General features: G+C 32.6%; 1 long non-coding RNA gene across 1 annotated transcript; it reads left to right on the top strand.

Annotated features, from left to right (window-relative positions):
• The first annotated feature begins 3,297 nt into the window (after nucleotides 1-3,297).
• LOC149529224 (uncharacterized) lies at nucleotides 3,298-12,799 on the top strand. Its single transcript, XR_016358951.1, has 4 exons — nucleotides 3,298-3,695; nucleotides 11,944-11,982; nucleotides 12,118-12,175; nucleotides 12,576-12,799. It is a non-coding gene; the product is annotated as an uncharacterized LOC149529224 (long non-coding RNA).
• Nucleotides 12,800-25,134: the final 12,335 nt, after the last annotated feature.

Below are 25,134 nucleotides of genomic sequence, written 5' to 3'. Positions count from 1 at the left end.
TTAACCTATGATCCATTTTGATGTATTTCATGACAACATATGTCCCTAGGGGCCCTAAGACCCCTAGGGACCCATTTGGTTGGTTCAAATGCGTCAAAAAGGGTCATAGGTTAACATATGATCCCTTTTGATGCATTTCATGACAATGTATGTCGCTAAGGGCCCTCAGACCCTTAGGGACATCAAAATGGGTCATAGGTTAACCTATGACCCCTTTAGACACATTTCATGACAACATATGTCCCTAGGGCCCCTAGGGACCTATTTGGTTGGTTCAAATGTGTCGAAAGGGGTCATAGGTTAACCTATGACCCCTTTCGATGCATTTCATGGAAACATATTCGATGCATTTCATGGAAACATATGTCCCTAGGGACCCTAGGACCCCTAGGAACCCATTTGGTTGGTTTGAATGGGTCAAAATGGGTCATAAGGTTAACCTATGGCCCCTTTCAATGCATTTCATGACAACATATGTCCCTAGGGGCCCTAGGACCCCTAGCGACCTATTTGGTTTGTTCGAATACGTCAAAAGGGGTCATAGGTTTCAACATATTTCATTGATATCATAATGATGATGCGATTAATTTTTTTCTTGACATGCTTTCACTTTGCAAAGTGAATGAAGAGAAGCTCTTATTTTTTAGCCAGTTCCTTTTGATGTATAGGAAGTAATGTTCAATCAAAAAACTCAATCTCCAACCCTCCTAGACACATTCTCTAACTTCAACAAAACTTCATACCATGTAGCATTTGCAAACTTGAAGTCTATGCATATAACACAATCATTTTTCTGCATTCTTAAAAATGTGCCTTGCACTTCAAGCATAAATTAGTGTTAGTGAGCTTTTGAATGCATAATAGTTATGAAAGTAATGTCTTTTGCGGCTATTGGAATTTTATATTAAATATAGGCAATGCACACTATAGCACATGCAATGCACACACACCATAGCACTTACCGCTATAGCACATTCACATTATGGCTTAGTTTAGGCTTAGAAAATCCAAGCCATAACATGTGTGCACAATATCGTGCAATACATTTTAGGGTCCAAAAAAGTTTGTCATATTTTTGGTCCCCCATCTTTGTGCACATGCCCTAGAGAGAGAAATACTTACCTTGACTTTGTGTTTCTATTTTCTAAATATATTTAATAAAATAAATACATCAATATATAAATGAATATAGAAGGCCACAAAATTGAAATGCGTATAATAAAAAGGGTTAGCTATGTAGAAAAATGCATACCATCAAATCTAGGGCAAATTGAGTGAAATCTTAAAGGATCCTCTTATATAATTGATTATTATCCCACTTAAAGATAAATTAGCATTAATAATTTATAATATTGAATCCAAAAAGAGTACATAATGAAATAAATAAAATTATCCTTGAAAGAAAGATTTGCCTTGCTTCTACTTTATCTACCCCTTGATGCCTACCATGGTGAAAATTTAAAAGATCCTTTTATATCATTGAATATTATCCCACTTAGATAAATTAACATTAATCATTGACAATATTGAATCCAAAAAGAATACACTAATTTTATTTTTTTTAAATATACCCTTGAAAGAAAGATTGGTCTTGATTCTACTTAATGTACCCTTTGATGCCTACCAATGATGAAATTTCAAAAGATCCCTTCATATCATTGATTATTATCCCACTTAGCTAAATTAGAATTAATAATTTATAGTATTAAATCCAAAATAATACATAATGTAATAAAAATATATATATTTGAAAGAAATATTGGTCTTTCATCTACTTAATCTACCGCTTGATGCCTCTATTTTTTCTCTTATACTTGATGCATTGACTTGTACTTTAGATCTTTTTACTGTAACTACAAAAGATGACATATGAAAGACATCATGTGTGTGTGTGTGTGTGTGTGTGTGTGTGTAGAAGACTAACTACACTCTCCAAGTGGACCTAAGCATGGTTCATTGCACATAATGTAATTATGACACATAAAAGCACATGGACAAGGTATGTCTATTAATCTAGTACAACTATAAATATCATATGATGGTGCTATTTGAGAATCATGTGTAATAAAATACTCAAATCAAATCATGTGTGAAAAATACGATCTAATAAGTTGTAACCATAATAGTGGATCAAAGCTAAATTGGAGGTAGACGAAGGGCACTAGAAGGGGAAATGGACCTTTCACTTGTTACACTACCATAAATTTATTTTGAAGCATTCCTTAACCTACTCCCCCAAAAAATCTAAAACCAAGGAAATCGACAAGGTGACCTAACATAAATTCTACTTTATTAACATAAATCTAACAACAATCTCAAAAATTAATATAGTAATACCCTTATGTGTAGATCATTTGATTGAAAAGTAGGCTTAAGCAAAAGCCAACACATTAATCTAATGTTAGAGTCGATAAAAAGAAATACTAACATGACTTTGGTAATATCTAAGTATTTCACTTGATCATATGATAACAAAATAGAGAAGTATACCCTATTGATTTCTTACCATTGTCAAATGACATAGGTTGAAATATGAGAATTTAAGCAAGGGTGTCAATTCTTTTAATGTGGATATCTTTGAAGTTAAATACTAGTAATAAAGGAGTCATCCAATAAAAATAAGAATTTGAGAACAAATTTGATTTTAAACTTTTTCATCCAAATAAATATACAAATTTAAATTTTACAATAAAATCTTACTAAATTATTTAATATTAAATTCAAATATCTATAACATTCTAAAAATTACTAACTCACATTTGAATAGCAAACAACATCCTTATACAACTTAAAATATCAGGTACTCCTCTTGTATAGCTTACACTTGCCATACTATAATGGCCAAACTACTTTCTCAAATCGCTACATAATCTTCAATGAGATGTAAGGTATATATGGTATAGCTAAAATATGGCTAATAGAGAGGAATCCGAAGAAAAATGGAGCCTTGTTCCAGGAAAAATGCCTGAAATTCCGCAATTTGAACGTTGATAGGATTTCCAATATTTTTAAATAGGGTTTCCCTTGGATTTCTTCTTTTAATTCTCTTTCGATTTTTCAATTTCTTCGTCAGGTTTTATATAACGTGATTTCGTTTAGTATAGCGAAATTTAGGCACCCGATATTTAGATTTCATTTGAAATTTAAAATTTTGAAATTAGTTGCACATTCTTTAAAAGAAAAACATGAGCCTTGTTCCGGAATAAAACCTGAATTTCCGCATATGAACGTTGATACGACCGTTGGCGTGAGAATTTCCTATTTAATAGGATTTTCAAGATTTTTAAATGACTCTCGAAGAACTTTCTACAGGGTTTCCCTATGATTTCCTTCTTTTAATTCTCTTTAGATTTTTCAATTTCTTTCTCAAGGTTTTGTACAGCGTGCACGCTGGATTGTCTTTGATTTGATATTTTTTTCTTCGATTGTTCTGATCTATTACTTTGATATATTTTTTCATCTGTGATTCCTTCTTTTTTGGTTTGTTTGTTCTGTTGTTTTGGTTTATTTGTCTGTATTTTTTTCTTTTCCGGTTTTGTGTTCTTGTATTTTTGTGATTTGTTAGTTTTTTGGTCTGCGAATTGTTCTGTTTTGGTTTTACTTAAGGTTGGGCAAAGGCAAAGGCAGAGCAAATGGAGGACAGATGAAGATGCAGAGCAGATGAAGCGGCAACTGATGAAAAGTTATTTTTCTAGGTAATTTTTCTTTCAAACTTTACTTATTATATAAAGTTTTTTTTCTACCCTCGAAGCTGTAAACCCTAGTTTATCTTTCTTTTTCAGTTTTGTATTCCAGCTGTTCCTTATATCCTTAAGTTGTGAAACTATTACTGATATATCATTCTTTGAGAATAGAATCAGAAAGCAATTTAGATTGCAAACCATCTTATTATCCCAAGTAGGCAATAGAAGGCTGATATTCATCAGCGGTATATTAGAAAATGTATGCTTCAGGGCATGCTGCATTGCTGACTTATAATTTCTAACTATCAAATTGAATATATCTTCAAAGTTGACAAGGAGAAAGATTGAAATTGAGGTTAAGGGAGATACTTCTATGCAGTGGGGTACACACAGTTAAAAATCAGAAACTCATTTTTCTCTGCTGTCTGCTTGCCAAATCGATTGTTGTAAAATCGTATTTATTCATATTTTTTATGTAGATCATACTTCCTCTGCCATATGAAATACATGTCTTTTGTATGTAGCATCTCTTGGTCTGAAACTGTCATATGCATTCTTTTAGATAAGCATAAATGGCAATTGTGTTCTCTGTCACTTTATCTTGCTTCACATTTTGACTTTATTCATTTGTAACTATGTTTGTGATCTTCTTTTATCTTTTTTGAAAATCCTGAAGACTATTTGATCAATTTCTTCTTGCTCTGCATTACAATCTTATCAGGAATTAGGAGTGTCCACTCTTACACGACCTTGTAAAAGATTCCATCAGATTTTTCAGACATTCACAACATTTTGATTGCTTGGAAGGTTTCTCTGATGGGCAATTTGATGGCTCTGTTCTGAGCATTTTGATTGATTGGGTTAACATGGAATCTTGAGTGCCCCTATCATTTGACCTTGTAAAAGATTTTATCAGATTTTTCAGATATTCATAACATTTCATGGTTCTTCTAGCCTGACCCCTTATGAATACATTAGGTTCTAGACTGACATGAATACATTAGGTTCATCTCATCTTTAGCTTCGGGTTGTATTTTACTACTACGTATTTCATTTGGGTTTGGGTACTCCAGTACTAAATATAGTCGAGATCGGCTTGCTAACATTTTCAACAGTAAATATATATTGTCCCTACATTTAGTTTGTTTCTATGATGGGATCTTATTGGCATGTTTAAGGGCTGTAGCACATAAATGTTAGTATCTTTTGCATAAAAATTGTTGCTGCATCTTTCTAGAGAGATGCGATCCTTTGCAGAATCACCAGAAGCTTTTCTCTTTGTTGCATCATAAGTCTTCTTTTCATCGTCATTAAGGTATTGTGGAATTTTTCTGCCGAATTCAGCTGCAGCACATAGATGTTAGTGTCTTTTGCATAACAATTGTAGCTGTATCTTTCTAGAAATGAGTATGGACGGTTTTGGTGATGAGCCCATCTTGATGGCTCTATGCTTGAGTTTACAGGGAATTTTGATTGCTTAAGAATTTTGGTTGCTTGAGTGCCCACACACAAGAAACACTAACTGTTTGTCAATAATGACCATCACGGTAATTGCAAAACCCCAACGTTCTTGTGATTGGACCTATTTACTTTGTAAACCTGTCCCCATTCATAGCCCTCTGCCATATGTGGTGGCGGCCATAGATATTATGAATATAACGTGTCATAGCAATTCAGGCCCGATTGGAAATCTTTGAGATGCATCTTAAACCAGTAATTGGTATACCCGAACAAATTGGTAGACTGACTTTGATTGATCAACGATACAACCAAGGATTCGGATTCAATCTCTTTTACAGATTCCTGAGAATGAGCTATAACGGAGGGAGAAATTATTTTCTGCTTGAGCGATTGAGGCTCATCTTCAGAGTGTGATCATAAGGAATTGAGTCCGTGGTATCATATTCAAAATTGCTTGTAAACTACTTGACGAAATGTCAATGTAGAAAATAAAGAGGCCTGACATCAATGTCAAATACCCGCATATCCTTGAAGGATGCAACTGTTTGACAATCATTTGACAATCATCTTCCCCTCCATCTTCATTACTGCCCTCGCTCTTTTAATAGACTTAAATGAAATTTAACAGAAAACGTTTGTCAATGGCTATTCTAACTAAGGGTGTAGGCCATAGTTTTGTTCTTTAGATTTCATCTTGCAAGTTAATTAAGATTATTTGGGCACTTCATCTTAGATTTAAGATTGGCTGTCAAATCTGTAATCAACTTGATAATCCAACCATGCTTGAGTTTTTTTTTCTGTATTCTTCAAATCTCTCACAGTAAATCTCATCAAAGCAACAAACTGTAGAACTCATTTAGATGTTTTCTCACTGACTTTCTTGCATAGCGCATCTTCACTTTGATGGTAAAAGATTCTAAGTTTTGATGATAATAAGGGTTTAAATTGTTAGTTTTGTTAGCTTTGGACAGCTGTTTGTCCATTTGCTATTATTTAGCAAGTAATTGTTTTGCTAACTAATTGGTTAGATTAGAAACAAATATTTGTTAATTAATTGACCACTTTTGGAAACAACTAGAAATCGACTTGGTTAGGGTTGTTAAGTTGTTTTAATCTCAACCGTCGATTGTAAATCAATCTCAGCCGTTGGTTTACCAATAGGAGTAGTATAAAAGGAGGTCAGGGGGGCATTTGGAGAACATGAAGTTTAGATAAACGTTTGCAGTGTTAGCAAACAGTCTTGCAGTGTTAGCAAGGGCGCAGTGTTAGCGTGAGAATAGCAGTGGGGAATATCAGCGGGATAAATTAGGAGGTTGTCGGAATTCTGCCAGTGAGAGGCAAGGAATTTTTGTAGCTCTTGATTTGCTGAAGTTTAATATAATTCCTCATCTGTAGAATTGGTTTTCCCTTAGGGGTTTTTCCAGGGACAATTTGTCCGAAAATATTGTGTTCATTGTGTTGCGCATTTCTTTCCGTATTTTATAACTGAAGTTGCAGTTGTGTTATTTTTCGATATTAGTTGGGAATTTATTTTCAGCAATTTAATAATCGTTTATGATAGGAGATTAATAATTAGTAACTGCAATAGTTAAATTTTTCACATGGTATCAGAGCGTTGTTAAGGGTAGAAGAGTTTTTCCCTAGGAAAGAAATTTTGATCTCTTTAGATTTATTATTGCTTTAAACCCTTGAGATGGCTTCAGCTGGTTTGAGAGATCAGGATAGATTGGATGGTGCCTCAAATTTTGGTGTTTGGAAGGCCAGAATTTTTTTATTGTTGGAAGAGAATGGTATCAAGGATTATGCTACTAGTGTTGTACCTATACCAACGGATGCAACCCAACTTGCAACATATAGAAAGGACGATGCCAAAGCGAGGAGGATTATCCTTGATGGTGTCAAGGATCATATTGTTCCACATATCTCAAAGCTAGATACGGCAAAGAAGATGTGGGACGCCATTCTAAATCTATACCAGAATGCTACCACCAACAGGAAGTTGATTCTCAGAGAGAAGCTAAAGAGTACCCAGATGAATCAGGGAGAAGACGTCACAAGTTACCTCACCAGGCTCAGACTTGTCAAGGATGAGTTAGCAACTGTTGGAGATAGCCCTAGTGATGACGAGCTAGTGAGAATAGCCCTAAATGGGTTTACTAAACAATGGAGTGTTTTTGTTCAAGTTGTCAGTGGACGAGATACTTTATCGAGTTGGGATCGACTATAGACTGATTTTACTTAGGAGGAGTTTAGATTAAGTCTAGTTAATGGGGCCAACAAGAGTCAGAAAAATGAGGTGGAACAAGAGAACGTTGCCCTAGCGGGTAAAGGGAAAGCAAAGAAGGGATCTAGCAAAGGATCAAATTCACAAAGTGAAAAGAAGAAGAAGGACCTTTCTAAGGTCAAGTGCTTTGGATGTCACAAGTTTGGCCACTATGTCAGTGATTGCCCAGAGAGGAAGAAGGGTAAGAAGCAGGTGGCAGCTTCAGCAAGTGCAGAAGAACTCTCTAGTAGAATGGAAGATGAGTTTGCACTCATAGCTTGTATGGTTAGCTCAACCTCATAGTGTGTTTGGTATATAGATAGTGGAGTGTCATTTCATATGATAGGAGTTAGAGAGTACTTCTCCAGTTACAAGGAGGAGAACACTGACATCCAGATTTCTATGGGAAACTTGTCCAAACTCAACCCTATTGGGAAAGGGATTGTTTAGTTTCAGAGGGAGAATGGAAAGATAATTCCACTTCATGATGTGTTATATGTGCCAGGCTTAGGTATGAATTTGATTTCTCTATTTGTTCTTCAGGATAGGGGGTATAATGTACTCTTTAGAGGGACAAATGTGTTGATTAAGCACAAGGATTGAAAATCACCCATAACTATTGGAGTTAGGAGTGGTCGCCTTTATAGATTGCAGTTTGATACTCCTAAGGCACTTATGAGCAACAGTAATCCTAGAGATCTTGGAGAGCTATGGCATAGGAGGATGGGCCATATTCATCATGGAGCACTTAGATTGCTTCGTGAGATGGTGACAGGTGTTCCAAAGGTAAGCACAGAGCATGACGATGTATGTAAGGGATGTGTGTTGGGAAAGTTCGCGAAAGCATCCTTTCCAAGGAGTGACACCAGATCTAAGTGTGTTCTTGATCTAGTACATTCAGATGTTTGTGGACCGATGTCGACGAAATCTCTCAGAGGATATGAGTACTATGTTACTTTTATTGATGATTTCTCTAGAAAGACCTGGATATACTTCTTGAAGACTAAGGATGAGATTTTCAGTCGATTCCAAGAGTTCAAGGCTCTTGTGAAGAACTCAACAGGAAAGAAGATAAAGGTTCTTCGGTCAAACAATGGAGGCGAGTACAAAGGAAATGTTTTCCAGGAATTCTGCACCAGAGAAGGAATCAAGAGAGAATGGACTGTTCCTTACAATCCATAGCAGAATGGAGTTGTTGAGAGGAAGAACTATTCTATATCGGAGGCAGCAAGAGCCATGCTACATGACCAGGACATGCCCCGTTACTTATGGGTAGAGGCGTGTAATACAACAATCTACATTCAAAATAGAGTTCCACACAAGGTGCTAGGGAAGATGACACCAGAGGAGGCTTTCATAGGGAAGAAGCCAGATGTTAGTCACTTTAGGATATTCGGGAGTTTGGCATATTGCCATATTCCTGGAGATACACGTACAAAGTTAGATCAGACTGCAGAGAGGGGGTACTTTGTTGGGTACAATGAGACCTCAAAGGCATACAGGATTTTCATTCCGGGGACTAAAATAATTATTGTCAGACGGGATGTCAAGTTCATGGAAGACAAAGCATTCAGGAGATCCAGAGATTTGCCAACAGATGATCAGAGTGAGCAACCAAGAAAAGCTCCAAGACCAAGTCAAGAGCAATAAAGCTCAAGTACAGTTACCAGTACGAGTGTAAACTCAGTATGTGAAGATTCACAGAGTATGGAGCAACAGGTGCAACAGGAAATGCATCTAGAAGACTTAGAGGTTGACTTTTCATCCTCTATAGTTGGCAGCGGGAACCATGTGGTTCCAGATACACAAAGGGATACTCAGGAGTTTGTGGGAGCTCCTAGGAAGAGTACTAGACAACGAAGACAACTAGCCAAGTTCAATGACTATGTGGCATTAGTTAGTCATTTGGTAGATAGTGAACCTTCTAGCTATCAAGAAGCTGCAGAACATCAGGTATGGCGAGATGTTATGGTTGAGGAATATTCTTCAATAATGCAGAATGATGTGTGGGAAGTAGTACCTAGACCAACAGATAGGGCTGTAGTTGGATCACGCTAGATCTATAAGATAAAGCATGGTGCAGACGGTAGCATCGAGAAATACAAGGCGAGGTTCGTGGAAAAAGGGTTCTCTCAGAATGAGGGAATAGACTATGAGGAGACATTTGCTCATGTTGCCAGGTATACTTCTATACGAGCTGTAATCTCACTTGCAGCACAGATGGGATGGAAAATCAATCAAATGGATGTCAAGACAGCATTCCTTAATGGTGAGTTGAAGGAGGAGGTATACATAGAACAACCAGAAGGCTTTGTAGCACACAACAAAGAGACCCACGTGTGCAAATTGAAGAAAGCATTGCACGGACTCAAGTAGGCTCCTAGAGCATGGTATGAGCGTATTGATACGTACTTGCAAAAAATGGGCTTTGTGAAGAGTGAAGCAGATGCTAACCTCTACTACTTGATTGTTGGGGGTGAGATTCTCATTCTTGTTCTTTATGTGGACGACCTATTTCTTACAGGTTCACTAGGGCTCATAGTGGATTGCAAGAGGAACCTTGCAGAAGAATTCGAGATGAAGGATTTAGGACTTATGCACTACTTTCTAGGCATGGAAGTGTGGCAGACAGATGGGGAGATTTTCCTTGGTCAAGGGAAATATTGCATTGAAATCTTGAAGAAATTCGAGATGGAGGATTGCAAAGCCATGTCTACACCCATGATCACGAATTGGAGGAAGGTAGATACAACTAAGGAGAAAGATGTAGATCCCACTTTATATAGACAGTTGATTGGTTCACTTATGTATTTGGTCCACACTAGACCAGATATAGCATTTGTAGCAAACTCTCTTAGTCAATTCATGGTTGAACCAAAGAGAATGCGTTGGATAGCGGCTAAGCATGTGCTACGTTACTTGCATGGTACAGTCGAGTATGGGATCAAATATGTTCGAGGTGAAGGTATCAGGTTGATAGGCTATACTGATGGATATTGGGTAGGAAGTACAACAGACAAAAGGAGCACTTCAGGGTGTTGTTTCAACTTGGGATCAGGAGTTGTATCTTGGTTTAGCAGGAAGCAGAAGTCTGTGGCTCTAAGTTCAATAGAAGCAAAATACATAGCAGCTAGCATGGCGACATGTGAAGCTATATGGCTTCGAAAGTTGTTAAGTAGCCTTGTTTGGTCAGAAGGTTGAGACTACTGTGATACATTGTGACAATTAGAGTTGCATCAAGTTGTCTGAGAATCCAGTGTTTCATGATAGGTCTAAACATATAGATATTAGATATCACTTCATCAAAGATTGTGTACAAAGGGGAGTTGTTCAGCTACAGTACATACCTACAGAGGAGCAGGTAGCAGACATTCTGACTAAGGCATTGGGAAGGCAAAATTTATCTTCTTCAGAGATAAGTTAGGTGTCCTGCAGAACAACTTCCTTGCTAAGAGGGAGTGTTAGTTTTGTTAGCTTTGGATAGCTGTTTGTCCATTTGCTATTATTTAGCAAGTAATTGTTTTGCTAACTAATTGGTTAGATTAGAAACAAATATTTGTTAATTAATTGACCACTTTTGGAAACAACTAGAAACCGACTTGGTTAGGGTTGTTAAGTTGTTTTAATCTCAACCGTCGATTGTAAATCAATCTCGACCATTGGTTTACCAACAAGAGTAGTATAAAAGGAGGTCAGGGGGGCATTTGGAGAACATGAAGTTTAGAGAAATGTTTGCAGTGTTAGCAAGGGCGCAGTGTTAGCGTGGATATAGCAGTGGGGAATATCAACGGGATAAATTAGGAGGTTGTCGAAATTTTGCCAGTGAGAGGCAAGGAATTTTTGTATCTCTTGATTTGCTGAAGTTTAATATAATTCCTCATCTATAGAACTGGTTTTCCCTTAGGGGTTTTTCCAGGGACAATTTGTTCGAAAATATTGTGTTCATTGTGTTGCGCATTTCTTTCCGTATTTTATAAGTGAAGTTGCAGTTGTGTTTTTTTTTCGATATTAGCTGGGAATTTATTTTCAGCAATTTAATAATCGTTTATGATAGGAGATTAATAATCAATAACTGCAATAGTTAAATTTTTCATAGGTTTAAATATGTCTAGTAAGCTTTGCTAGTTGCTAAATTGTTGACTTATGATTTCCTATCATGACTGTTCATCCTGAAGAGGTAAAAATCAACTACAGTCACTTTTTTTGTACAGTACCTTTAAATTTTTAATTGTCCATCGATATAATGTTGTTCTCCATGAATAGAAATACCATCTAATTTCTAAACTACTCTACAATATTGTTGTTTTCGTCTCCAAACTGGACTGCTACCAAATTGACACTCCTATACTATAATTTGTGACTACTCAGTGTTCTTTCTAATCATCACAATATGGTGCTTCCTACAACATATGATAGTGTTATCTTCATATTCATCCTACTTCAGAATAAAAATTTAGCTTGATTTTACATTTCTGGGGAATGTGTGTTTTAATTTCTAATATATTGACTCAATGTTTAATTTTCATGTTCTTGCAGAGGAGACGCCAAAAAATATGCTAGAATGGGGGAGTCTAGGTTTGTGAATTTTGTATTTCTCAGAATTTAAGTTCTAAAAATTATTGAGCTCTAATATATTTCCCCTTTCTAGAATTTGGAACTATATTATTTAATACCGTTACTGACAATGAACAAAATCTATAGCTATATCAGGATTGCACATGGGTTGAGAAGGTGAAACCAGTGAAGTTTTGACAAAGACAAAGGCTCGGTATGTTTAAGTACCTGATGTTCTTTAACCATTTGCTTTAATTATCTACCTCTGCTCTATTTTAAAAAGAAAGTTTTTGAGGAGAATGAGATACACAAGTCTAGAATTGTGTCGATAAATATTAAATGGCAGACAGTCGCAAAATTATATCACTTCTAGAAATGGTGGAAATCAAATAGGGCATACTGTTTTTATAGAAATATAAAGAGTTTTACTCTGATGTCTATCTTCAAATTAAAAAATTTCGACCATTGAGAATCTTTCAACATTCTAAATTTATTTTTCTAGATGCATTATTGATTTCTACACTTTGGCCATTTTACTGCATGGTGGAACTCACAATGTTTTCAAATCCAGTGGTGATTGATTTATTCTTAAATTGATAATGACTTGGTGACAGGTTTACATAGCATTCAAGCAAAAAAAATTGCTGTTAATTATCAGCATTGGTTGCTAATCAGTATCAAGGAGGAGTGAAGCTGCTGGTGTGAATTTAGAACCCCAAAGGAAGGGGTTGGGCACTAACATTTCTTTAATAATATTCTGGTCAGTTGTACTGACCAAGTTTTGTAAAATGTTAAAATACAATGTTTAATAAAAACAAGTTATTGGAAGGGGTTAAAACCCTCTTTCAAAGACTGAAAGGAGTGGTCATTGGCCATGGCCATTCCTTAAGGTCTTGTTTTTTGGCAGCTTAAAGAATGATCAATAGGCCAATGTCATTCTTTAAGGTATGCCTCTTGTCCCTTGCATTTTTATTTATTTTTGTTTAATGTTTACTTTTTATTTCACTTTTTTTTTAAAAATAAATAAGTTTATCACTTGCCAATAACATAAGTCATTGCAGTCATTAAAAAAAAACCATTGCATAAAACTGATCATAATGGACAAAATATATCACCTTAATGAAATATCAAATACTTTGACCTCTCACATACTAACATGGTGCACAATGAGTAATCATAAATTACCCTTATAAAACAACATTTGAAAGGTAATTATAAACTCCCATTATGAATGCAATTCACATGAACTTTTGTCACAATAAATTTCAACATAAGACTTAATTTTCAACCAATTACTTTTGTCATAATAAATTTCAACATATGACTACTAATTTTCAACCAATAACTTTTGTCACAATAAATTTCAACATATGACAATTTGACATATGATATATGTTTCTATAGCTATCAATATTTGAGTAATATATTAAAAAGTATGTTAAAATGTTTATGGCCAACAATATATAATATTTTGTGCTATGTTTTGTCGTGTTGTTTTGTGCAATGTCATGTTGGGTAATGGTTTGTCTTAGGTCCACTTAGGAGAAACCATGGTTGTCTTAGGTCCAATTAGGTGAGACCATTTTAGCTTCCACCTTCATGTGGTTGGCCTCGCTAGTAAAGAATATTATAAATAAATAATATTCTTGAAGCTAAGAAAAACTTTATTTATATGCATGACATTTTATAAAAATAAAGATAAGTTTGAGCACAAAGGTGAATTTTAGAAAATAAAGTTATTGTATTTGTCATAGGCTATACTATTGCAATCAGTTGTACTTAACTAGTTATTAAACTTTTCTATCTCAACCAATTAGATGTAAATATTTTTCATTTTAATTTTTGTAATGCTTATTTATAAGATTTTTAATTTTTTAATTTTTTAAATTTATTTTACTTGAATTTCATTAGCTTATAAATTTTGGTCTTATAGGAGCGGATTTTGAGGAACTGATATTTTAGAATGTTAAAATATTTTGTTATGTAAAACTATTAAATCAATAATATGTTACTATATTATACAATTATTTTAATAACATGTTTTTCTTTTATAATAATTTGTGATTATATTTTATGAATAATATTTTTTTGTTTAAATAAAATATTAATATTTTAAGATACAACTTAATTAGTTATAATAGTACGATGACATTTATATTTAATTATATATTTTTATTTAAAATATTATTTTCTAAATTAAAAATTACATTTTTAATGTAAAAGTATAATTTTCAAAAATTAAAAATTAATCAAATTTTATAATTTTAATTAAATATTAATAAAATTATATCAAATTTTTAACTTTACTACTTTATCTAATTAAGCTATTATAAGTTATGACAAATACATGCCACTATGTGGGACTTGTTATAATTATAGACCATATAACTCAAGAATTTAAAATGAAAATAAATTGAATTTTGACCTCTCTCATAAATGATCTCACATTTAAAAGATAATTATAAACTCCCATTATGAATGTAATTCACATGACAATTGTATTCACCCAGTTTGTCTTCCAATAACTTTTGTCGTGATAAATTTCAACATATGACTATTTGAGAGGTGATATATTTTTTATATAGCAATCAATATATGAGTGATATATTTAAAATTATGTTAAAATATTTATGGCCAACAATATAAAAGGTATGGGATGTGTTGCTATGTGGTGTTTTGTGCAATGCCTTGTTGTTTTGTGCAATGTTGTGTTGGGCAATGGTTTTTCTTAGTTCCACTTAGGAGAGACCATGGTTGTCTTAGGTTCAGTTAGGTGAGATCATTTTAGCTTCCACCTTTGGGCCTCATTAGTGGAGAATATTTGAATAAATAATATTAATTAGAAAAAAAGATTTAAAAATTGAAGTTACACAACGACATTATAAATATAAAGATTTTATTATTATTTATGAATAGTCCCTTTTTGTGAATATGTAACTTTAATATAAAGATAAGTTTGAACTCAAAGGTAAACTTTAAAAACTCAACAAATAAATTGTGTTATATTTTCCTAGTTATTGTATTTATATACCATACAACTCAAGAATTTCAAATTAAAAAAATAAAAATAAAATAGAAATCTCACATACTAACATTATGTACAATGAATAATCATTAATTACCCTTGTAAAAGATAATTATAAACTCCCATCATAATAAATTTTAACATTTGACTATTTCACATGTGATATATTTTTATATAGGCATCAATATTTTAGTATATAATTAAAATGTTTTAAAAATATTTAGGGCAACATTATGAAATGTATGTGTTTTGTTGCTATGGGGTGTTCCGTGCTACAATAAACATTTATTTAATTTATTTGGAAATAATGTTTTAAAAATTTAAGTTACTTCACATGACATGCATGATGACATTACAAATAAAGATAAATTTATGGTCAAAAGTGAATTTTAAAAAATAAATTAAAATTAATATAGTTATTATAGTTATATACCATATAACTCAAAAGTTTAAAATGAGAACAAATTAATAAATATGCTCCTTATTTTATTTTTTAAAATAGTTTTGATTAAGATATTTATTTGTATATTTAATTTTTTAAGCTTGAAAAATGTTTTAAAATCTATATACGTATTTATTTAAAAATAATTAGATAAGTCATTTTTGTATTGATATAATTATCAAACCATAAAAGAGAAATATGCATTGTTTTCACATTCCTTAATTTTTAATGTGTTGGGGTCATTGACTCAAGAATTAAATTTTATTTTTGCTAATTTGACCATAATCTACTTGTTATATAGTAAAGATTTAGAAATGTAGCCATTTTTATTTCACTAAATAATAGTATGAGGCCTTGGATACAATTGTAGGTATAAAGATGTATAATTGTACTCACAATTTTGTAATTGTTGAGAAAAATGCATGACCTACTAGGACATTGGGACCCAACTCTATTGCTAAGGGAGTAGATCCTAAGAATTGCAAGAAGATTGAATCGCCTCTCAAGGTAGAAGAACTCAAAGAGAAAAAGTCAAAGACCAAAGAAAAGAGAAAATTAATGAGAAGACAAAATGGAATCTAGACACAAGAAAGATTGTGAATAGGATTGAATATTGAGTTTATCAAGTACTATGATAGATACATTCCTAATGAGAAGAAGATGATAGAGGACTTAGTGATTAACTATTTGTTGAATTTTAAGAAGAATTCAATAGATCTATAGAGGATAGTATACCTAATGAGCTATTTAATAAATTAGACATGTAAAGAAAAGGCTTTGGAATATCATAGAACTAGGGAAAAAACCCTAAATGAGATTTGTACATTGATTACTTATGAGAAAGGCACACAATCCTTAAGAAAGCTAAGGATAAGATGGGATAAACATGAGAGTAATTAAGATAATGACATGAACATATGAAGAAATTAGCAATGAGATTGGGAATTCAATTTCTAAAGTATTGATGTAAATATATTATAAGGGCGCACAAGTACCATAGTCTAAGGGTGTAACAATTAAGGATGATTTAGACAAACCATGTGTGGCTAAGGACCTTGAGAAGAACAAGGATGATGATGATTAATGATGATGATGATAGTTGTACATTGATTACTTGTGAGGAAAGGCACAAAATCATTAAGAAATGTAAAGTTTCAATCAGATTTTAGAATAATACTGATAGTTGATCTATTGGATTGTAGGTTTGAATGACAATGTATTGGTTTAGATTGTATATATCATGATATTCTTCAAGTTTGATTTACTCTCCTTAAGATTTTCCTTGTATTAATAGATTTTGATACTTAGCAAGATCGAGAAAATTGAATATTTATATATCATGAAAAGTTGTGATAGTGAATGGGCATGTCTTTGAATGGAGACATGACCATTCACGATCATACTAGATCAGAATTAACAAGTAATAATCACCAATTATATGTTTACCATCGATAATGATATCAGTAACCAAATGGTGTTGATCGTAGCTCGATTTGAAGCATTCAAATCAATATTTATTCAAAACAAGGATCCGTATATAAGAGATACCACTATGATACAATCAAGATATATATGTATGATACTAGTTATACTATAAAGATCAAGAAATATAGAATCAATATAATTCGATATATATATATATATATATATATATATATATATATATATAGACACACACACACACACACACACACACACACACACACACACACATATACATACATACATACATACATACATACATACATACATACATACATACATACATATATATATATATATAAAACACATACTAGTATGTAATCATATTGATATAGATATATATACACACACATATATATAGATTCTGATATCAATTACCAATCTTGTGTAACTAAAGCTATAGACTTTAACACTCCCTCTTAGGTAGGAAGATAAAGTACACACATGCACACATATATCAATAAGCTCTCCTTATTTTGAGAAGTGATATCACCTAACTTGTGATATGCTTAAGAACATCAAGTCTCATGATGTCTACCATAAGAGATCATGGTATATCCATAGATATTATGTCTCATAATATCCACCATGATAATAGAACATAATGATCTTTTATAGATATCACATGACATGATATCTATCAATATGCCCTTTTAACTATCATGACTTGTCCATAAATATCAAGTCACATGATATTCATCATGATAGTAATCTAACCATTATAAAGTTGTCACCTTATAATGTTTAGAGTCAACATTTCATTATAAAAGATCACCATCTTTTAATAATGTACATAGTATAGGCCCATAAGTCATAGAGTCACACATATGAAAAAAGAGTTAACAATTTAAACATCTTTATTTATATTAATATAAGATTTACAATGTTGAGACTCAATCTCACTAACTCACATTTCAACCATACCAAGTTTTTTTCTGAAATGATCAACTTTCACCTTTGGAAGAGGCTTGGTGAGAATATCAACTATTTTATCACTTGTATTAATATATTCCAATTAAATAGCTCTTCTTTCCACCATGTTTCTTATGTAGTGGTAAGGGATTTTTATATGCTCTGACATATCATGAAATATCAGATTCGCAGATAACTTAATGCAACTTTAGTTATCACAATGAATAATGGTAGGTTTCAGAGGATCACAAAATAAACTCGCAAGCAATTTTCAAAGCCACACTACTTCTCGCTCCCATTGTTGTTGCAATGTGTTCTGCCATGGTTGAACTCTGAGTGACTAAAGATTGCTTCCTAGAAATCCATGAGATCATAGTTGATCCTAAAGTGAAACAACATCCTGATGTGCTTTTCTGGTCATTTACACTTTTTGCCCAATCGGAATCAGTATATCAATGTAACTCCAAGCTGGTGTTCTCATATTTAAGTTCATACCCAAAAGAGCCTTGAAGATATCTTAATATATGCTTCAAAGGAACAAGATGTATTTCTTGAGGTTCACACATGAATTGAATCAACACATTCACAACATAGCATATATTCGTTTGAGTATTCACAAGGTATAGATCAGAGACCCAATTATTTGTTTGTATAAAGTGGGATCAATAAGTCTAGACTCGGTAGTTGCTTCCTTTAGCTTGTGTAAATTGGCTTCCATAGGTGTTGACATAGGTCAACAATTCCACATTCTAAATTATTTCAGAATATCAATTGTATACTTCTTTTGATTTAGAAAGACGTTTCTTGACTTCTAACGAACTTTCAATCCAAGGAAGTAATGAAGAATCCCTAAGTCCATGTCAAATTCAGAAGTCAATTCTTTTTTACACTGATTAATGAGGTGGTCTTCTCCTGTAATCAAAAGGTCATCAACATGAAGGATTATAATCAACATATCACCTTTAGTTACTTTAAAATAAAGATTTGGATCAACATCATCCTTTCATACGAGGCTTGGGGAGCCTGTTTGAGTCCATACAGAGCTTTTTTTTTAATTTACACACATAAGAAGCAACATCATGAGTCACAAACCCTTCAAGTTTCTCTAAGTAAACTTCTTCCTCAGTAGTTCCATTTAGAAAGGTAGTTGTCACATCTATTTGATGAATTTTCCAACCTTTAGCAACTACAATGGCTATTATAGCTTTGACTAAGGTCTACCTAGCAACTGGAGCAAAAGTTTCTTCAAAGTCTACTCCTTCCTTTTGAGAGAATCCTCTAGCTACAAAATGGGCTTTATGTTTTTCAATGCTACCATATGTATCATACTTAACTTTGAAGAGCCATCTTGATGAAACAATATATTTTCCTTTAGGTCTAGGAACCATGTACCAAACATCATTCTTTAGCATTGACTAATATTCTTCTATCATCGAATCTTTCCAAACTTGGTGCTTGAGAGCTTCAGAAGCATTAGAAGGTTTAGAGTTTGGAATCTCACACATGAAGGCATTGTATGTTAATTTGTGAGGTCATTTTCTTTCTCTAAATGTCCTTGTAGGTGTTGCAAATTCATCTCCTTCCTTTATTATTTTTCTTTCCCAAAGTGGCCTCTTAGAATTATTCTCATAGCTCTCTTCTTGAGTCTTGGGAAGGATCTCATTTTCATTTGAAGTCTCTTTAGGGTACTCCCTCTAAATCTCAAGAGTAGGAACCTCTTCTAAGGAACGAGGTGAATCATCTATATCCAGTTCATTTGAAATTTTGGCTCTTTTGAAAGAGATGTCTTCGTCAAAGATGACATCTCTACTGAGTTCTATTTTTTTTTGTCTAGGTATGTAGATTATGTAACCCTTTACTATTTCGCTAAAACCAATAAGGATTCCTTTCCTTCCAGTGGGTTCTAAATTTTTCCTTTTCTCCTTAGGTACATGAACATACACAAGACATCCAGATATCCTCAAATGGACAATGTCAAGTTTTATACTTGAAAAGGATTCTTCAGGAGTTTTGTTTTTCGGATGTGAGTGAGGACATCTATTTTGAATATAGACTGATGGATTAGATGCTTCAACCCAAAATGACATTCTCAAGTTTTGATCATATATCATAGCCCTAGAAGCTTCTATGATAGTTCTTTTTTCTTTTTCTTTTAGCAACTCCATTTTGTTGTGAGTTGTAGGAACTATAAACTCCCCCTTAATCCCAACAAGTTTTCATAATTCTTTAAATATTTCTAAAGTGTATTCTTTCTCATTATCTATTCTTAGAACTTTAATTTTCTTTCCTGAGGAATTTTTAGTGATAGTTTTGAATTCTTTAAATTTTGTAAGAATCTCTTCAGATTCTTTGCACTTAAGAAAGTATATCCATGTCTTCCTGAAAATTTTATCAACAAATATCACATAGTACAAAAATCCTCCTAAGGATGGTATTGACATGGATCCACATAGGTTAGAGTATACTAGTTATAACACATATTTAGTTTTTCTTAAAATTAGGAAATCATTTTTTTATGTTTTTCCTCAAGGCACAACCTCTACAAGATTCATTTTTGAATTTGACTTAATTTGGGCATTCTAGTTACCAACTTCCCCATAGATGTTAGGGCATGCAAGTTGATATGACCTAATCTTTGATGCCAGATTTCATTTGAATCTGAGGTCTCATGAACAAGTGCATGATTTGTCTTAGTGAAAAGTTCATATAACAGTCCTTGTCTTACTACTATAGTTTGAGCCTTCTTTATAGTTGAGTTATTTTCCCATGCTAGTACTTTACCTTCCATAAATGTAACTTTGTAACCATCATCTTCAAGTGTTGATATAGATATTAAGTTCCTTTTAATATTGGGTACATATAGAACTCCAGAAAGCTAAATAGATTTTCCTAATCTTAATTTTATGGTGCAGGTCCCAATTCCTTTTACAAAATGTGCAGAATCATCCCCAATTGTAACTCTTCATCTGTTTCTATTTGTATACTTTCTAGATTATCTTGATATCTAGTAATGTGTTTTGAAGATCCATTGTCAACTATCCAAGTGTTGGACTTGGTTTATATTTGACCAGACAAGGCTGAGTAGAAGGCATACTTCTCAAGATATTGATCTTCATTTGATTTACTAATTTTGGAAAATGATGCTTGAAGTTTTGATCGATCGGGGCAATTTAGTGCATAATGTCCATATTGATCACATCTAAAACATTAATTTTTTGACAGGTCTTTCTTCTATTTTGAAGATCCTTTTCCATGAAAGTTTATTTTCCTTCTAGAGTTCTTCTTCTTATCCTTCTTATGAGAGTTGGTGTTAAGCATGCATGTCTTCATCTATAGTCTTTTTTTTCCTTTAGTCATTAGTCTCGACTCTTCTTGAAGACAATCAGATCTTAATTGATCTAATTTTGGAATTTTAGATCTTGCACTTATACCTTGTACAAATGACTCCCAAGAATTTGGTAGTCCTCCTAATGCTATGAGGGATAACTCTTGATTGTCAATCTCATAACTAACTGAAGGTAATTGATCTCTCAATTTCGACACATTGAACAAATTATTATACATTATTTATGTGTTCCAAGATGGTGATGTAGTGGAGAACTTGGAAAAAGTTATTGATGATTTTGATGTTCACTTTAGATTAGTTGAGCATGTAGTATTGTTGGAGGAAAACATAGAATATAAGGCCAAAAGGTTTACTTGGGAATGCTAATCCATTGTCACTAATACCAAACTAATAGATGGACATATAGAGGATGTTAAAGCATGCATTATAGAAAGGGAAATATATATATATATATATATATATATATATATATATATATATATATATATATATATATATATATATATATATATATATATATATATATATATATATATATATATATATATATATATATATATATATATATATATTCAATGTATAAGATCTACTAAGTATGTAGCAAATTTAGAGAAACTTATTAGAGAAAATGAGGAGAGCTTAGAAAAGCCTTTAAACAATTATGAGTTATCAACCCAAGTTATCTCTAACTTTGATGAGGAATTATTAAAGTTTATGGATAAGATTAATATGCTTAAAATTGAGAAGAGGAGAATCATTAGAGGTTTTATAAGTTGAGGAGTCTCATTACTCCTAAAATAAAAGTTTTGCAAAAGGAGGTTGAAGTGCTAGAGATAACACATAAATCCTATGCATCTTTTGGTCCCATAGATAGTCACATATGTGTTGTAGATAAATTTAGGTTGTGTAATATTTGAAGAAGACTTGGGACATTGATTTCCAATCCTTGAAGGTAAAATTTTATGGAGATAAGTTTTCCTTGATGCAAAATTTTGATATGTACTTATATGCTTAGATTTTTTTCTCTCTCCTTTGCCATTTATGTCAAAGGAGGAGAGATATAGTGAAGAATTTTGTATAGAAATAAAGTATTATATATCATGTAGCAAGGGGGAGAAGTGCAAAAACACCTTATAAAAACTTTTTGGTTTTTACTATCGGACATAGTTTTTTTTCACTATCGCCATGACAAAAGGGAAGATTGTTGGAAAATGTATGTCATGAGACCATATATATGTTATCATTGATGGAAACATATCTCTCGGGTATGATTAGTAGTCATGAAAAGTTAGATAAGAAAAATATGTCTAATTCAAGGAAGGACTCACGATGTATAGTTGGACATTTTTGGAAAACAACTAAAGAGGAATGATCAAATTGATTTGTAATTACAAGGATATGATGTATTTTATCTACTATTATGATTGGTGGTTTTGATATGTGATGCAAAAAAAGTTTGGTATTGTGAAATGGTATAGGTCTAGGAAGGCAATAGAGACAAAGAAATTTTGACATTCAAGAAAATTGTCTTAGTAAATTGAATCAGATTGACAATTAAATTACTTAGAATTGAAGGGATAACATCCAAGGTATTAACTCTTAAATAACATAATTTATCTTGTGTTTTGATATGGGTACAATCATGTTTTATTAAGTTCTAGTGAAGTTGACATAAATAAATAGCTATGGAATAATAAAGGAATATATTATGTCTTACAAGTATATGGAATGGTATTGATGAATCATCCTTGATATTAGTTGTCATAGCAAAGTAGATGTGAGATTACACTTGAACTAGTTATACATTGTGATGCTATTTACAATTCATTGGGTATAGCCAAAAGAATTTGTAATATTTCATGTAATGGACAATGAGTCCTCAAGGGTGGATTTATCATTCATCCTTTGAGCAGTAAGCTTCCTTTTGTTTGCATAAAATTATTACAAGGTTATAGACCTTTAATAAAGTGTATTTCTTTAACAAGTACTTATGTAGTAGAAGTATTGTATCAACTCCTCATAGGGTTAGGTTTCCTAACAAGGACACCTTTATACTAGTTTATTATCTTGTGGGTATCATCTCCACTCAGGTTTTTTATGCTCCTAGGTTTTCTCAAGAATAAATAATGATGTTATGATTTTCTTTACTCTTTATGGTTTACTGTTATACTTTATCATTTCAGTTATTGTTTGGTTTTATGCGAAAAAGATTAAATTACTTATAAGTATTGCAATATTGGTTCATCCCCTAGTGTTTCTTTATCCCATTAACGGGGTGATCAGTGATGGCCTAACCAACATTCAGTTTCCCAAAGAAACCTTGGCAACTAGCTTTAATGTTATCAAACCCTCCTTTGACAACAAATGCACTTTTGGTAAAACCTATACAAGTGCCAACACAACTAGTACCTAATCCCAATAGAAAAGCCTTGAAGCATAAATTGTATTCCCTCATATCTAAATCAACAACAAACATACACCATAAGGTTTAATGATATCCATCTTAGATCAAACACAACTATTCATTCCAACACCATCTAAATCTATAACCATAGAGATACCTTTAGAGGACATGATCCAAAAGGAATCTATTGATCCACTTTTGGAAACAACTTCAGTATAATGACACTTTTATACTAGTTCATTATGTTGTGGCTATCATCTCCACTAGAGTTTTCCCTTATCCAGGGTTTCCTTGGGAACAAATAATGGTGTTATGAGTTTCTTTATTTTGTATGGTTTATTGTTATGATTTATCATTTTAGTTATTATTTGAAGTTATGGTAAAAATAATAAATTATGTATAAGTGTTGCAATAGTGGTTCACACCCCCCTCGATTTTTATTTGACCTTAATAAATGGGTGGTCAATGATGGCTTAACCAATCATTTGGTTTTCTAAAGAAACCTTGGAAACTAGCTTTAATGATACCAAACCCTCCTCCCATAATAAATGCACCCTTGATAAAACCTATACATCTACTAGTACAACTAGTACCTAACCCCAATAAAAAATTCTTGAAACATAAAGTTAATTTCCTTACATCAATCAACAACATACAACACCATAAGGATTAATGATATAGATCTTAGCTCAAACACTACTCTTCCTACACCATCTAAAATGACCCAGCAGAAATCTATTGATCCATTTGTTGAACCAATTCTAGTATAATAATGTTAAAATTCTAAGTTACCTTATAAAATTTCTCCATTTCTTCATAGACTTTATAATAAAATATTATTCCATAGGATGATTCTAGTTTTGACATTATTGACAACTTGAAATAAATTTGTGTTAAAATACCCCTATTGAAGCTATAAAAGAATTTTCTATCTATAGTAAGTAAATCAAGGGGGCTTGTTTGAAGAATCTAGGAAGAAAGAAGAAAGATTGTAAAACTATCCATGAACTAGGTAGATTATCTCATTTGATGCTTGAGAATGCCTCCATTCCTAAATATTTTGATCCAAGCAATATAGTAGTTTACATTACTATTAATAGGGTTAAGGTTATGAATTATTTAGTTGACTTAGGAGAAGTCTTCCATTTTATGACTAAAGATATCATGTTGCAACTTGATATCAAAAGCTCAAGAGCTACTCCTATAATTATGTATCTTGAAAATAATTCAAATTTTTAAGCTTGATGGTAGGATAAAAAATTTGGTTGTTATTCTTGATTCTTGAGAATATGATACTGATTTTGTGATCCTCTCACCCAAAGAAACATTGGGAGGTTATCCAATTGTACTTGGAAGACCTTGGCTTGTTACTATAGATGCATTTATAACATGCAAGTAAGAAAATATGACTATTTCTAATGATCCTTCCACTACAAAGATTTATTTCTATTCTCTTGCACAACCTCGCCTTGATGAAGAGAAATCCTTATAGCTAGAAATTGGAGAAGAAGAGGATAAAGTTAACTTTTCCAAGTATTTTATGGTGATGAAAACAGAACTAT

This window comes from Cupressus sempervirens, chromosome 11 (assembly GCF_028749045.1).
Source record: "Cupressus sempervirens isolate cs-2001-9-10 chromosome 11, ASM2874904v1, whole genome shotgun sequence".
NCBI classification, from domain to species: domain Eukaryota; kingdom Viridiplantae; phylum Streptophyta; class Pinopsida; order Cupressales; family Cupressaceae; genus Cupressus; species Cupressus sempervirens.
The sequence above is the reverse complement of the archived record's forward strand: the minus strand, read 5'-3'. Positions and strand labels throughout refer to the sequence as shown.